Genomic DNA, 15,400 nt, shown 5'->3' with positions numbered 1-15,400 from the left:
ACCTCAGTCAATTATACTATGACACAAGTCAGAGATTAAGAGAAGTACTGCAAACTTTAATGCAAAAAATCTGGTAAAGGAAGCCTACACATTCAGTTAAGAAACTGATACCTATCTTTTCCTATGCACTAGATACTTTTTTGTTATTTTCTCAGAGATCTAAGTGCACTGCCAATGCCTGAAAATAAGTTTTTTGCTCTGTGCTTGTAATGTTCTTTTTCTGTCTGGCTAGTCTCAATGACTCTGTACCATCAGAACATTTTGTACAATTGACAAGAAACAACGCGCATTAACTGACTAAATGAGGCATGGTGTAAATGAAGCAACCCAATGCTAGTTAGCACCTGAATGCATACAATTAAAATGTTTATTTCTTGAATACATGGAAAACTGATGTTTTTGTATAACTATCCATTTACGGAAAATTAGAGGAGACTTACACAGCAAAACTCACCTCAATTACTGGATAACCTCAGGTTGAATGACTTTTTGTTTTTAATTTGTATAACGAAAGCCATCTTTTATTTTAAAATATTCACATTTCCTTAACAAGGCATTTTGGAAATAACAACACTTTCAGCTTTCCAACCAGACATAAAAAGCAGGTAGGATATAAGCTGGTAACATCACTTATTTAGAGCTACTTACATGCGGAATAACCTTTACACCAAAATCACTCTATCCTTTATGGCTTTAACTTTATTTTTATGTTATTCTTTGCCAGTTTTATTAACATTTAAAAGTAATCTCTTCTTAAAAAGAATCCATTCTTTAGCTATTTATGAGCTGAACAGTACAGTTTGACATGCAATTTTACCTATGTAAGTTGAATTATTGTTTGAGTATAATGGATTCTGCTATGACTGAAAATACATAAATGAGTTTATTTATTTAATTGTGTTTGTTAACCTGGGTAGAGCAATGATCCACATGGAATATTTTAGCTTTAGTCCTGGAGTTTTAAAAAAAATTCACCACTGCCAATGAACCTACATTACTTTAATTTTTTTGGGAATATTTTAATGTGGTCAAAGAGTCGAATGGTGCTGCTGCAGTGTACATAGATAATTTTAGTAATACCCTGAGAGATATGTACTTCATTTCACATAAAAGTTGTGCATTTCTTCAACATCATATGTATGTGTGCTTTGAGTTTATTTTAATAAATACACACACACACACACACACACACACACACACACACACACACACACACACACACACACACACACACACATGTACATGATATGTAATATACATACATGCATGTTATGGTGTACATACTATTTTAGAGATCAGGCACTTTTGATGTACTGCATAATCAGTGTATTATGCTAAAGACCTGATAGCTGCACAGATAATCAGTATAATACAGTAGTGTGATAATCCCTTCTTTCTCACGGAATTAAGTTCCTATGGTGCCATATTGGAGGAACTACTGAATGCATGGGTTGGGCAGTTATTGGATAAAACATCTGCCAAAGTTTCAGCTACCTTATTGTACAGGAGTGACTGTGTTATGATATATTCTGTGGATGAAAGTGACTACCCCCAGCTGTTGATTGATCACAGTTAAATAGTTATTGATCTGATAAAATAACCCTACTGCCATTCCAGTTAGCCCTTCTCATTCATTTGCTTCCTGCAGCTCTCACCCCATTTGGCTTGAAGCCACTAGCTAAAACTGGAAATATTTCATGGAGCATTTTGCAGATGCAAATAATGGTCTACCAGAATGGGTCATGGGAAAAGAACTGATAAAAGAACTCTCAAAGATTTCTGTAGTGTTTAGTGTCTAAAAGAGTGTAGACTAATAGCTTTAGTATTGTCCCAGTTCAGATTTGCTAGCTGTAAGCCTGTTTGTTTTTGCAGTGATTGTTCCGAGCACATGACTAGGCCATCTTAAATTAGCAGAAGCCTTTCTTTACCTTTGTGGCAGGATTGTGTTGATTGGCTGCTGGCTAGTGGGAGCTGGTTCTTTTGTGCTTTTTTTTAAAAAAAGTTGTCTAAGGTTGTATCTTCTGGTATTTAAGCCCTAACTTTGAGAGGGTTTCTGTCTATACACACTGAGCAGAGTGGAGGAGGGGTATTGACTACAACTCTGATCTGAGATAAGTATCCTGTTTTTTTGGCTTATTTATAGTGGTTATTGCTTCTAGCAATTTATATATAGCACTTTTTATTGCCTGCTGCATACTTTTTACTATATTTTATTACTATTAACTAACATTCTGCACGGGTAACTGATTTGTTTGCAGTTAAAAGCATTCTGTAGAGTCTACATGCTCCTTTATCTGTTTAAAAACTTCAATTTTGTGGCTCACTGCTGTCATAAAGATTTCTGTAGTGTTTACTGTCTAAAAGAGTGTAGGCTAATAGCTTTAGTATTGGTCCCCACACTCTCTTCCTGTTGGTGTCTTGTTGTTATAACTTGGTGGCTTTGCAGTTGCCTGCCCCTACTGTAAATTTGATCTGGGACACTCCTCCCAGTCTAGTGTCATTAGCTCATTTTACCTAATACAGAGAGAACATCTGAGGAGGCCTTCTGTTCCTCCTTTCTCCCTTTCTTTAAAAAAAATTACCTGAATATCCTTATGTTCTGATTGTGCTACTTAAGCATTTTGGAAATTTAGAGTATATTTTAGTGCATTTATTAAAACTGTATCTGCCTTAATATTGCTACAACTCAAGTGCTCTAGGCTGCACTACATCTGAATTGCTTAAATGTGTTTTAGCTGCTTTTCTGTATATATAGACTTCTCTGTATATGCAGACTAGCTACTTATTCTATTGTATTACTGCCTCTTAAAGCATTTTTCAGTTGTGCACTTGCCTTGCTTCATTTAAAAAGTTTTAAATTGCTAATTTTGTAGAGTTTTAATTTCATTTACAGTTTAGGACTACACAATCAAGTGTGTTAGCCTTTTCTGTGTTTATTTACTGTATTATTGCATTGTTTAGCCTGTTTTAACCAAAAAAAAAAAAAAACTATCTTGTTTGCTCGTTTCCCACCTTTCCTAGCCAGTATTGTCCAGATCCCAGGCTTTGCATGTCTCAGGACTTTATTTAATGTGTTCAGAGCTATCCAGACCTTGCTGTGGTAGTGGGAAGTCCAACTGCTTACCAGTGGGAGTGGTGAGCATTGTACCTCCTATCTAACACTAGAGGAGTGGTTTCCAGCTCTGAAATTGTAATTTTATTAGCCTTTTTGGGCAGATTTCTATCCCTTTCAATTTTCTGGCTTAAAAACACGTGTGTTTGTGCATTTTTTGCATTGTGCAGCACCACAGGGCTATGGTTAAAGTATTCCAGGTGCCAGAAAGTCTGCTCTTCAAATTTTCCCTTAGAACTAGCTGGTTTCTCAGCAGTAACACTAAAATCTGAACCACTGGGACTAGCACTTGCTCTAGAACTGGTGGAAAGCACTAGGAATCCTGAAACTGATACAAGCGCTCAATTCTCCTTGTCAATAAGGAGAAATTAATCAAAGGCACTAAACAGCCTATAATTGCAAAGTACCTTGCAAACATAAGAGAAAACAGCTCTTGTACTTTACAAAAAATGCACCTCAACAGGCATGTCCAAGGGTCAGCTTCCAGTGATTTCTCCTGTCCACCTGGTGAATCTGGGCATAATGGGGTAATGTGGTGACTGCCTCATGTACACAGACAACCTCTCCTCCTACCACCCAACACTACAACCTGCGAGAGATGCACATAGCCAAACTGGAAGCAAAGCTCTCTCCAGCCAAGATTGTGTTAGACAGTCAAGAGGAGAAGGTTAAAACCTGCACTACACCTCAAGCAACACATAGCCCTTCAAAAGCCACACCATCAACACCCACACATAGCAACACTAAACCCACATATGCGGAGGCCCTTAACACTAGCCTGCCCAAGCAACAAGGATTTCTGAAGCTGAAAAGCAAGCAAACACCAGTCACAACTAAAGTGACACATAGCTCACAACACCAGTGTGCCACCCAACAACAGTTCCTAAGGCAAGACAATGTACCCAACACTTTAGTCATAGGTGGCTCTATAGTCAGGCACACTGATGTCCCACTCACCAGGCTGAACAAGGAGAAAATTACAGTCAGCTGCCTGTCGGGTGCCAGGATCTACCACATAATGCATGCACTCAAGTCACTCCACAACAAGTACAAACACGACTCTGTCATTGTCCATGTTGAAGTGAAAAACTTGAGACGTACCTCCCTGGACTACATGAAAAGGGACATGGAAGAGCTGTCGGATCATGTGGCTCAAGCAGGTATAACCCTAGCCCTGAGTAGCATCCTGCCTTCACCCAGAATGATACCACAGTATAAGGACAAAATGATTGACTTCAACAATTAGCTAAGCTTCTGGTGTCATTCAAAGGGGATCCAGTATCTGTCTGCCTGGGAAGACATGATCGACAAACCATGATGCTTTGCCAGAGATGGTCTGCACCTGTCACCCCTGGGATTCAGGTTAATGGCTAAAGCTCTTGCCGCCCCTATAGTGCCTTTTTTAGGCAAGGATCAAAGGACAAAACCACCACCATAACAGATAAAAGCATGCAAAATCTGAAGGTAATGCTACTCAATGCTAGAAGTCTAAACCTCACAATGCATTCTCTCTAGGCATTCCTAAAAATGGAGAACATCAATATCTGTGCAGTAACTGAGACCTGGTTCAAGTCTCCAGAGAGCACTCCTGCAGTACCAAGCTACAACTCTTACCACACGTTTTGGCCACCAAACCAAGACCGAAACACTAAAGGTGGAGGAGTGTCCATATTCACCAAGGGTATTCACACCTCCAGGCTAGTTGCCCAACATAATGCATCAGAAATTCTCCAGTTGCAACTAACACTAGGTAAGACTGCAATCCAAATTTTAGCTTGCAACAGATCCCCCACCATGCCCCAGGATTCTCACTACACCTTTCTAAGCATACTGGAAATATTAAGATGCAACCAAACACCCTAATACTGAGTGATTTCAACTACCCTGCCATTAACTGGGAAAACTACTCAGGTACCAACACCTTTTCCCAATGGTTCTTGGAATTCATAAATTCCAACGCCCTGGATCAACTAATGCATTGTCCCACCAGGGGCGCCAATATCCTAGACCTGGTCATTACCAACATTGGAGATAGATGCTCCACACCAGTGGTCACCCCCTCATTGGTCAGGTCTGACCATAAGCAAATCACCATTGACATCTACATCCCACTCCCACCCCCCAGTAAGGAAACCTCCGTAAAAAACTTTTCCAAAGCCAACTTCATGCTACTCAAGTCAGAAGTAACAAATTTCATGGTACCCATGCAGACGGGATCTGAAAGTTTGACTACTGAATCCTGAACTAAGGCACTGTATGAGCACATCCACTCATGCATGAATCGTGCCATCCCAAATAAGAACCAAGATGCTCTCCTCCAAAAAAAGGAAGCCAATCTGGTGGTCCCCTGCCAAAAACAAACTATACAACAGAAGGAAGAAACTGTTGCAGAAAAAAGGAAAATCCCAGGATGCAAAAAACTCCCTTACCAGCCTCAGTAAGAAGCTGAGATCCCTCAAAAAGTCCTCAAAAGCTAGTTACGAAAATAAAATTGCCAAAGATTCCAAAGACAGCCACAAGGCATTCTATAGTTATGTCAAAAATCTAAATGGCAATGCTCAGATCCGCTCTGAGCTACAATAGAATGTCATTAAATATACTGATCCCAAGGATATTGCCAATATCCTGGCAGATCGGTTTAGTGCCAAGTTCACCCCCCCTCTCACCCCCTAAAGAGCCCATCTCAATACCAAAAGATTGCCAAATTCCGGTAATCACGGCCACACAGGTAGAAACCGCACTCTCCAAAGCTAAGAATACAGCATCCATGGGACCAGATGACATCCTGGGCTGTGTACTGCATGAACTACAAAATGAACTGGCACCTCACCTAAGTGTCATGTTTAATCATAGCCTCACCTCAGGCTTCATGCCCACTGAGTGGCACACAACTACAGTTATCCCACTCCACAAGGGAGGATCCACCTTGGATCTAGGGAATTACTGTCCCATTAGTCTGATGAGCCTGATCTGCAAGGGCATGGAATGCATTATCATGGAACTTATAAACAAAGACATTGGTAACCTTCAAACACTGGACCCCACCAAGTTTGGGTTCGTGAAGGGCCGATCTTGTCTCCTGAACCTGACTGACTTCTTTGAATCAGTCTCCAGATCTGTGGATGAGGGTAAGGTGGTCCACACAGCTATCTGGACCTCGCCAAGGCCTTCGACACCATCCCCCACTCTGGAATCATAGATAAACTTACTATGCTGGGCATAAATCCCTATGTCACTCAATGGGTTGCCAACTGGCTTACTGACAGAACCCAGACTGTATAAGTAGCCGACTCCAAATCCAGCTCCAGACAAGTGACAAGTGAAGTACCTCAGGGTTCAGTCCTGGGGCCACTCTTGTTTGGCATCTACTTCTCTGAAGTCCAGGCCAACACTAAGGGACTCTGGCTAACAAAGTTTGCAAATGACTGCAAACTGGGAGCCATTATTGAATCCCCAAATGATGTGGCTATTCTACAAAAGGGCCTTACAGAAACAGATGCTTAGTGCCAGAGCCATGGGCTCAAGCTTAATGCCAAGAAATGTATAGTTATCCCATTTGGGAAAAACAATGTACCCATGAATTACCACATAGGAGGCAGTACACTAAACACCAAAAGTGTGATGAGAGATTTAGGGACACAGGTGGACAGTGGTCTCACCTTCGATAACCACATTGCCGCAACAATCAGGAAATCCTTCTATGTGGCACACCTCATCACTAAGGGCTTTTCATCCAGAAAATAGGTGATCATTGTCCCACTGTACTCATCCCTCATTAGACCCATTATAGAGTATAATGCCTCATTTGGTATGTACCTCACAAGACATCTGCAACAGCTGGAAAGGCCACAGAAATACCTCACCAAAAGAATCACAGGCCTAAAGCAGATGCCATATGCTGACCATCCAAAAAACTCCAGCTATACTCTATGGCATATCGTCTACTCTGAGGCAATCTCTGCTTAACATACAAGGCCATATTAAACCCTGAGCTGTTGGACATACTCCACTTAAAGAAATCCCAATCCCTCAGAGCCACACACTCCAGGGATCTAAACCTTGTCATCACAATGAACAAAACATGCTGGAGGGATAGGTTCCTGAGCCAGAGACTCCCCATACTCTGGAATAGACTGCCCATGCATGTCAAGCAAAACACCTCCTTTGCCCTCTTCAAAAGGAACCTTGATGATTAGATGGGAGATAAGAAATTCACCCCTGCGATCATGTCAGTCACCCTGCTAGACAGGGTTCCAGGGAAGTAAATATTGTGGGAAAAAATATCCAGGGAATTGTTATGGCTAGGCTTGTATAGGCCCTAGGGCCCGATAGCCTAGTACCATCCTATGAACTTATGAAGACATCATAGGTCATCCTTTTTTCCTACATTCCTGCTTTTATCTCATCTAGATCATTGTCATCCTTATCAGCCCTATTTTATTATAGAATAATTCTTCAGATCTTATTTTCCAAAATCTCCTGTTTGCTACAAATATTATTCTGTCCCCTTTTTCAATTTCCCATTTTTTTCTATCTCACATCTTTCAAACAATATCACATGCATGGTTATATTTTAAATCATTCCAATTTATTTTCCTTTTTAAATATTTCAAATAATCCACAGATGAATCTCTATATTCCAATATGTACCTCAGAGGGTTTGAGGTTCAGGACTAACTAAAAACCATTGTTTATCGATAATGCAGTAAGTTATACAGTGATCTCTGTGAGTACTTCTTCAAATCTGCATACCAAAACTGTACTTTGTCTTTCATATTCTAAAAACAACATGCTCAATTCTGAAAGAACTGCCTCCTTTGTAAATAGTCCTTACACCAGAGTAAGTCTTTTGAAATCAGGTCCAGTGTTTTGTTGTTTCTTTCTCATTATACTCATTACATTTTCTTCTTCCAGTAATATATTTTTCATATTACATTTAACTGGTAACTTGTTCAATAAAATTCTCCAAAATAAACTTCCTGCTTCGTGTAAATTTTCAAACCTTTTTCTTCTATTCTAGCATTTTTACATATTCTTTTATTTCTTTCCAAGAATATACTATGTAATGTTTTTCCATACTATTCTTATAGCAAAATTTTCTGCATTTATCAGTCTCATTAATTTTCACCTTACATATTTTTATTATATTTTCATATTGTGTTCATTATACATTTTCTTGTTTATCACTTTTTTCTCTTCTTCATATTTCCATACCTTTTCATACCTTACATATAACATTTACGCATTATTTGCGACTCTTTCTTGTTCACCTTCTTTATTGCCCAGAAAAAAATGTGGATAGATATATGTGTATTATAGGATCTTTCAGACTGAAATCTCCTTCTGTTTTATTGTATATCACCCTTCTTTCCTATGGATTCAGTTTTAAACCCCAAATAAAATTAAAAAATGCTTGTAATATCTCTACTCTTTATCTATTTTAGATGGCAAAATGTACACCCCTAATATGCGAATATTCCAAGTATATGAATATTTAACATTTACAGTTTTTTGCTAAATGATAGATTATAATTTCACCATGATAAGAACTTTTTTTAATTTTTGCAGCATAACTTTCCACTGTACTATTGCATGTTTAGACCTTCTAAATTTCACTCCTAATACACGTATTTCCTTGCTAGTATAATATGTTCCACTTATTTTCAGTTTCACCAAACCTTTTATTTTTATCTTATTAAACTTCTACCCAGCTTTCATTAATAATTCTTCCACTCATACACAACTTCACTTATCCATATCTTATTTTTTTTGCTGCAATCACCAAATCATCAGCATATGGCAACCAAATCTGTATTGTAACTCCATTCCCCATCTCCCATTTTGCTTCTTTCATGTCACACAAACATATTATTGAATTCATTACCAGTATAAACACATACATACTTAATACGCATCCTTCTTTAACTCCTCTTTGAATTTTTATCTTTATTCACAGCCATACATTTACCATAACTTTCACTTATGAAAACTATGACTCTAGAACCATCCACATTACTTCAAGACTATCTTGTTAAAGTCTTTGGTCTTTTCATGTCACTATCCTTATTTCCTTATTTTATTAACAAATTATATATTTTACTTTTTTATTATTATTAACATTTCTTTCACCTCTCCACTTTTAATTCTGAAAGTCCATTCTCATATAACTTCATTTAAAATATTCTGTATCCTTTTTTGTAATACGTTTTATATTCTGTATTTCCCATTGTGATTGGTCTCCATTTTTTGTATATTTTCTTTCATCTGTTTTCCATACAGACATTATTTTACCTATGCATTGTACTGCTGTGCACAAATTTTTGACTTGTACTATGTTTCTGTGACCCTACTTTAATATTTTGTAAATATCATGCTTGTATTATTTCTGGAGCTTTTCTCCTGGGGTCTCCACTGAAAATGGGTCCCTGGCTCAGCTGGACTAACCCGGTTAACAAATGCCAGTATATTAATTAATTAATTAATTAATTAATTAATTAATTAATAAACATTATTCCACAGTATATAACTTCATCTGTTATTCCTTTCTCTATACATTCATTTAATATTTTGCAAAATATTAATTTCTTAATTCCATTCATTTCATTATAATATGCATAACATAATCCACCTCCTCTAACAGTATTCTGTTTTTTTTAGAGAATTCTTAACATTTTAAGATTTCTTGTATTACTTCCAGTTCATATATACTATCCACCAACTTTTCCACAATTTCCATTATTTCTTTGGGTTTATTTTGAGTGTTTCCATCTTCATGAAACATTACCTCCATTCTTCCTTCTCTTATTTTTACCCTTTTCCGAAAATGGTGACACTTCCTCTTTTTTCATTTTTCTTTGTCTAAACAAAATATTTTACCCCTTTTCTCTATTTTTTCATACATCTTTCTTTCTGTTTATCTTACTTTAATGCAACATTCTTCTATTTCTTTTTCATACCCTTTTATAATCTCGTTATATACTCTTGCATTTTTTGTATGCACTCCAAAAATCTATCCAGTTTTCCAAATGTACTCTCAGTGTCATATGCTGTTCATATAAAATCTTTAGTTTTTTTCCCCCATTTTTATCTGTTTTAGCAATCGCTCTAGCAAATTATTGTATCACTTTCCCTTTTATTACTACTTTGTCATCTTCTAATCTAGTTCATAGTGCTCTCTCATCTGAAAATTCAGCCATTGTACCCCACCTGTTATCTCTTTCTTATCTTTTGAGTACACAACATAAACTATTTCAGTTCTAGATGTCCCCCTTATATGTCCTTTCTCTAAAAATCCCCTTTTATATGTCCATTCTCTGTTTTTTTTCTATTTTCAGCCTTCCGAGTCTTACAGAACTTTTTATTACTTTAATATCTCGTGTTATTTTTCTCCATCACCCTCAGTAATCATTTATATATTTAATGGGACAATGTTTTCAAGTTCCTTAAACATTTTTTTCATTTCCATTATACTACTGTATGCATAAACTACAATTATCCTTACTACCATCACATCCTGCATCTTTATATTTTCACTTTAAAAAAACACATTCCTGAGCACATATCAATCCTTCTGACCATATAATCTTTACACCTGTGTTGGACTAATTATTTTCCTTTTTTTCATCTTTCACACATCTCATATCTAATGAACATATTGTGAAGGCTGCCAGCCTAGCTAGATAGAATTTTGCAAATAATTCTATGTCATTGTAAATATTAATATAATCCACAGGCTTGGTTTATAAATGTAAAGAGAACTATATGTTATGATTAAACTATATGTTGTACTGAACTTCATGGGAGGGTGGCCTAGTGGTTAAAGTGTTTGCCTTACAAACACAAGGTGCAGGGTTTGAGTCTCCCAAGGGATAATTGGCTAGGCTTAAAATGGCTCGCAATGGCAGTTAGCTTAGTACTAATCTATGAACCTCACCACAGTGCTCTCTGCTGAAAGAAAGTTGATAAGTCAAGCATTGTATGACTGTTTGATCTCAAGCTTGGAGACAGGATGTCTGAGCCAGGGAATTCTTTCTATTGTCTTGATTTATGAGATAATTACTAAGGTTTTACATGTATAATGTCTTTTTTGCTGCGGCTTCCTGGCCAGGTGCAGCTTGCTAAGAAATGTACATTTTGAGTTTCTGTTAGTCTGGGAACCAGAAAAGTGTCAAGAATGATGTAACGTGAAATGACTCAGCAGTACTGTCTTATCAATTTAAGACTTTCTCAGAGAGAGAGAATGGATCATTTTAGATTTTGTCTGAAGAACATACACTCACCAGCATTTGCTTGCTCTGCATGTAAGTAGGATCTTAGACTTTAGTATTTCTCTTAGGGATAGATAGAAATGGTAAGATTAGTCTAGCTGTTTTCTATATTTATGTCAGACTATCCTACAATATTATTTTAAAAGTTTCCTGTGATCGCTGAACTCTGTAATGTCATTGTGTTGAAGTAATAAGATTTGTCTTGTGTTTTTATTATTTATTATTAAATTTATTAAACCTTTCAACTGTGGCTATTTTGTGCAAAGATAATTTATGCTCCATTGCATGTATTCAGTGATGCTGTCCAAGCCACTCCAATAGCTTTAGCCCTGGGTCACATTTACTATTTAGATAACAGTAATATTACACAGGGAAATCGGTCACCCTTTGGGAAGGACCTTATTAGTAGCTGATAAGAGTATTTGGTGGCAGTGATTACTACCTTATAGCCTGGCAGGAGGGGCATAGCTGGAGAACCTGTGCCAGCCTTCCCCAGCAGTGTCCGTATATTTGTATATAAACCAAATCTCAAAGTGTGTGTGTGTCAGCTACTTGGGAAGGGACACGAAACATTGGTTGGACAGAGAGGGTACTGAACGTTTTGGCTTGACTACTCAGCTGGGATCTGAACCCTTTAGCTGTGCCAGTGTGGAGTCTTATTGGGGATCTGGAGAGAAAGGGAAAAAGGGAGAAACTAGCCCCAGTCTGACTGTGATCTCTGTGTGCTCTGTGTGTGTGTACTTGTTATCTTTCACAATGTGCATGAGCGTCACACATATAACCTCCATACTTATTTTTACACCATTCAGTCACTTACACCTATAATAACATTGTTAATGCTATTTACCTTACAGACACAAGGTGCAGGGTTTGAGTCTCACATGGGGTAATTGGCTAGGCTTTAAATGGCCCACAAGGGTAGTTAGCCTAGTAGTAATCTATGAATCTAAGAACCTATTTACATTTAGCACTACTATTCCTGAGTTGTTTCTTTCCTTAGTTTTTCTTTTTGTGTCTTTCTTATTTCCAGTTTTTACTTTTCCTTCTCTGTAACCCACCTTCAATTGATTTATAATCATTTTCTTCTTGTTCTTTTCTTGCCACAAATTCTCCCTCATTCCATTTTCACATCCTAGTGATGCCTATCTCTTTTTATCTTGCACTGTAATATGTTCTCATTATAAAATCATTTTCTGCTTCATTTTCCATCATCCTTCTCCATATTAGTTACACTTTCTTCTTCCTCATAATACATTCATCATCAGTATGTTCAGTTATACTATGATCAGATTGTCCTTCTTTTGAAATACTCTCTTCTTATTATTCATCTTCTAACCTTTCCTTTTCAAGTATAGGACAGTTGAACTAAAATTGTCCAGATTCACTGTATTTTCTTTTGTCCTTTTTTGCCACATACTGACCATCTCTTCTTATATTACAATTTTACACCACTTGCCTATCATCCTCGTGATGCTTTAGGCTGACCCTAATAATGCACTATTCCCCATTTCCCATTCTTAGTTATAATATATGAAGTATGCTGCATTTTTTCTTGTGCACATCCAGTGTCACCTATACCTCCCATTCACCATACAAACATTTTTTTCATTGTTCAAGTTTACCTCCAGCATCTAATTACGAACAGTAAAAGCTGGTAATGCAAGTTTCTCTATGTCTGATGTTCTGAGTTGCACTTTTATTTGCTTCCTTAATTTCATAGGTTCATAGGTATGTACTAGGCTAATGGCCCTGGAGTCTTTAGAAGCCTAGCCCATAGAAGTGCCCTGGCATCATGCTGCCCAACGTTAGTTCCCAGTGCCTCTATAAAGTAGAGGCACTGGAGTGATCCCTGGAGTGATTCTATTTCCCATCCACTCATCAAGATTTCTCTTGAAGATGGCCAGTGAGGTGCTCTGCTTGACATCTATGGGAAGTCTATTCCAGACCATTTGCAGTCTCTGGGGTATGAACTTACTTGTCCCTCCAGTGTGTTCTGTTGAGTGTGTTAATGAGTTTGAGGTCTCTGGAGCATATGGTGTGGAGGGATTGGGATTTCTTTAGATGTAGCATTTATAATTGAGCTGGGTCAGACATGGCTTTGTAAGTCAAGCAGAGATTGCCTCTTAGTAGATGATATGAGACAGAGAATAGCTGGAGTTTTTTGAGTCTGTCCATGTAGGACATGTGTTTAAGGCCTAGGATCCTGTTCGTGAGGTACTTTTGTGGGCTTTCCAGCCGTTGCATGTGCCTAGTGAGGTACATGCCAAATGGGGTATTATACTCGATGATTGGCCTAATGAGGGAAGAGTAGAGAGAAATGATGACCTCTTTCTTCCTGGATGCAAAACCCTTGGTAATGAGATGTGCCACATACAAGGACTTTCTGATCACAGTGGCAATGTGGTGGTCGAAGTAGAGGTTGCTGTCAACCTGTGTCCTCAGATCTCTTATAATGCCTTCAGTGTTCACTGGGCTCCCATTAATGTGGTAATTAGTGGGAACTGAGTTTTTCCCAAAGGTGATGACAATGCATTTTTTGGCATTAAGCTTAAGGCCATGGTTTCGACACCAGTCATTGATCTCAGTGAAGCCTTTCTGTAGGAAGTCTACATCACTTGGGGAGTTAATAATGGCTCCCAGCTTGCAGTCTGCGAACTTGATCAGCCAGAGTACCTCTGTGCTGGCCTGGACTTCTGGGAAGTAGATGCCAAACAGGAGAGGACCCAGGACTGAACCCTGTCGTACTCCATTCATGACTGGTCGGCAGTCTGACTTGGAGTCCGCTACTTTCACACTGTGGGTTCTATCTTTGAGCCAATTTGCAACCCACCTAGTGATATAGGGGTTGATGCCTAGTTTGGTGAGTTTATCAATAATTCCTGAGTGGGGAATGGTATCAAAGGCCTTGGTCAGATCTAGGTAGGCTGTATGAACTGCCTTGCCCTCATCCACAGCTCTGGTGACTGACTCAAAGAAGCCGACCAGGTTGAGCAGGCAAACTGAGTAGGATCTAGAGTTTGGCGATTCCCTATATCCTTGTTAATTAGGTCCATGATGATGCACTCCATAGCCTTATATTACAGACTCATCAGGCTAATGGGGCAATAATTCCCAGGGTCAGTAGTTGCTCCCCCTTTATGGAGGGGGATGACTGTAGCAGTGTGCCATTCAATAGGGACAAAGCCTGAGGTGAGGCTGTGATTGAACAAGGCACACAGATGTGATGCCATTTCACTTTGTAGTTCATGTAGAACACATCCAGGGATATTGTCGGGTCCCATAGAAGCTGTATTCCTGGCCATGGACAATCCAGCTTTAACCTGTGCTGCAGTAATCCTGGGTGCCTGGCATTCCTCTGGTATTGTGATTGGTCCTTTAGAGGGGGAGAGAGAGGTAAAGCTGGCACTGAATCTGTCAGCCAGTACGTTGGCAATATCTCTTGGCTCAGTATAGGAGGTACCATTGTGCAGTAACTCAGAGCAAACCTGGTTAATGCCATGGAGATTCCTGATATAACTATAAAAGGCTTTGTGGTTGTTTTTAGTGTCTGCCACAATTCTGCCTTAATAGCTGACTTTAGAGGTTTTGATGAGGGATCTCAGCTTTTTGTTGAGGTTAATAAGGGAGTTTTTCCAGTCTTGGAACTTCACCTTTTTCTGCAACAGTTTCTTCCTTCTGTTGTAGAGTTTATTAATGGCAGGAGACCACCAGATTGGCTTCCTATTTTTGGAAAAGACCATCTTGGTTCTGTTGGGTATGGCTAGTTCCATGCATTTATGTTCATGTTCATACAGTGCATTGTTGTATGATTCAGCAGTCATGCATCTATTCTCCATTGACATGGGTGCTGTGAAGTTAGCCACCTCTGTAGGAGCCAAAAGTCAGCTTTGGAGAAGTTTTTCATGGTGGTTACCTTTGCGGGGATGTGTGGGTGAGATGTGGATTTCCATGGTGATTAGTTTGTGCTTGCATCTAACCAGGAGGGAATTGACTACTGGTGTAGAGCAATGGTTGCCCATGT

General features: G+C 38.6%; 1 protein-coding gene across 1 annotated transcript in view; it reads right to left on the bottom strand.

Annotated features, from left to right (window-relative positions):
* The window catches only part of LOC122800499 (calcium/calmodulin-dependent protein kinase type II subunit alpha-like), a 1,292,092-nt gene that overhangs the window by 446,723 nt on the left and 829,969 nt on the right, over window positions 1-15,400 (bottom strand). The window lies entirely within an intron of this gene.

Source organism: Protopterus annectens, chromosome 4.part0, assembly GCF_019279795.1.
Source record: "Protopterus annectens isolate FY-2018-M chromosome 4.part0, PAN1.0, whole genome shotgun sequence".
Lineage (NCBI taxonomy): Eukaryota > Metazoa > Chordata > Ceratodontiformes > Protopteridae > Protopterus > Protopterus annectens.
Note: the sequence above shows the minus strand (reverse complement) of the source record. Positions and strands in the feature narration are given on the sequence as shown.